The sequence below is a fragment of the Cervus elaphus genome, chromosome 24 (genome assembly GCF_910594005.1).
Source record: "Cervus elaphus chromosome 24, mCerEla1.1, whole genome shotgun sequence".
Taxonomy (NCBI): Eukaryota; Metazoa; Chordata; class Mammalia; order Artiodactyla; family Cervidae; genus Cervus; species Cervus elaphus.
In genome coordinates this window covers 57896879-57898949 of record NC_057838.1, presented here as the reverse complement: position 1 = coordinate 57898949, position 2071 = coordinate 57896879, and the positions used below count along the sequence as shown (strand labels likewise).

At 44.2% G+C, this 2071-nt stretch overlaps 1 pseudogene; it reads left to right on the top strand.

Moving 5' to 3' along the window:
* The first annotated feature begins 669 nt into the window (after positions 1-669).
* Positions 670-763, top strand: LOC122683366 (annotated as a pseudogene).
* The last annotated feature ends 1308 nt before the right edge of the window (positions 764-2071 follow it).

Sequence of the window (2071 nt, the reverse complement as noted above, 5' to 3'; positions counted from 1 at the left end):
ATCCAGTGGCTAAGACCCTGTGCTCCCAATGCAAGGGGCCTGAGTTCGATTCCTGGTTAAGGAACTAGATCCCACATGCCACAACTAGAGATCTGCATACCGAAATGAAGATAGAGGATCCCATGTGCAGCAAATTTATTTGGTGCAGCCAAATAATAAATATATAATTTTTAAAAATGGTAGCTTGGTCCCTGTTCTCATGGTTCTCATTCTCTATGTGGTCTATAGCACTGAGGGTAGATTCCCTGGCAAAGTCATGTTCAGTAATATGCTAGAATCTCTCTAACGTCACCTGTTACCACTCTCTTCCTTATCTTTCCCCTTCAGTCATTCTGGAATCTTCTTGGTTTTTCCATCCCACCAGGCTCTCCTGAATTCTGGTCCTCACGCATGCTCTCCAAAGCTTCAAGTGCTCCTTGCCTGGCTCTCTCCTTTTCAACTCAACTGGGGTTCTTCCTTCCTTGAGGAAACTTTCTAGGCCCCAGGTTAGATTTGATTCTCCTGATATGTTTCTGTATCCCCCTGAATGATTTAATTAGCAACTAGTGACCTCAAGTCTGTCTCCCCCTGGGCTCTGTGAGTCCAGGAAGGCTAGGGCCGAGTCTGTTTTGTTTTCAGGGCCTGACCCTGGGCCTGGCACATGATAGACACTCCATAAACAGGGAGACAGCTCTATTTCTCACAGCCTAGAAGGTATATGGGAAGATTAGCGTGGCCCCTGTGTAAAGATGACACACGCATTCGTGAAGCATTTCATATTTTGGGGGTTTCCCTGGTGGCTCAGTGGTAAAGAATCTGCCTGCCAATGCAGAAGATGGGGGTTTGTCCTCTGGGTCAGGAAGATCCCTTAGAAAAGGAAATGGCAACCCACTCCAGTATTCTTACCTGTGAAACCCCAAGGAGAGAGGACCCTGGTGGGTTATAGTCCATGAAGTACAAAGGAATAGGACACAATTTGGCAACTAAACAACTAGAAAGCATAGGTCTTAATTTAATTTTTAAAACTTAGATTGTTGGTCCTCTTTTTGTGCTGCTTCTATGACATCCAGGTATTTTTTATTAGTACATTTAGTTTTTGCTACATCATTAAGACAAAATAAAAGGAGAGATGCAGCTAAAGAAATTTTCTTCTGACATGATAAGCAGGTCTTAAGAGAATGGAAATTTTTCTTCAAGGGGAAAACTGGAGATTTGGTAAAGATGTTGCTCTAAATCTCAGACTTGGACAGACACTCCATTTTAAACTCTATGGCATTAATCTAGGACTATGGCTTTTTCTCATTTCTCACATCTGAAGAGGAAATACACATTGTCATTGTGACTTAAGATTACAGTGCTTTATGAAGGCTTTAAGCCCAAGGACACTGAAAAAGAGAAAAATCTGCATCAGAAAATGTAAGCAAGGAAATATGCTTTCTTGATTCTGATATCAGTGTGGGCAGATGCGTTTCTATGTAAAGTGCACGCACGTGAATGCCAGATTGCACCTAGATTCACCAGCCGGCAGGAGAGCTGACAAGTGCCACACCTCTACTGCCTAGTCAAGGAAATGAAATACAGTCTTCTTTAAGGTGGAGTTTTAGAAGCTGCAAGTGGTCTACAAAGGGTTAACACAGCCACAACAGAAAATAGCAGTCACTCTGTTTGTAGCTGATTGTATTAACTTGAGTGGTGGCTAAAATCACTAGTAATCAGTGAGAATCAGATGGGGCATGAGAAGAGGTTCGAGAGCACTTGAAGAACCACAGACCAGGATTCCTGACCTAAATCTACATCTTACAAAGGAGGGCACCTTGGGCAAGTCCCTCATGCCCAAACCTCAACTTCCTTTCTGTAGAATGGGTTCAGTAACACCATCTAGGCACGTGGATGCTGGTCAGACCTGGGCCTGGTAGATACTCAGCAGAAGGGAGCCGGTTTCCCTCTAACCTCACTCAGCTCGGTTTGGGGAGGGGGGTGTCACAGGTTTCAGCCCTGCAGGCAGAGTTCTGAACTAGAAGGTCCAAGCCTGTCCCTCTGGTTGAGTCTCAGGTTTAAAGGCGATTGACAGGTTCGGAAAACAGTTTTCTTC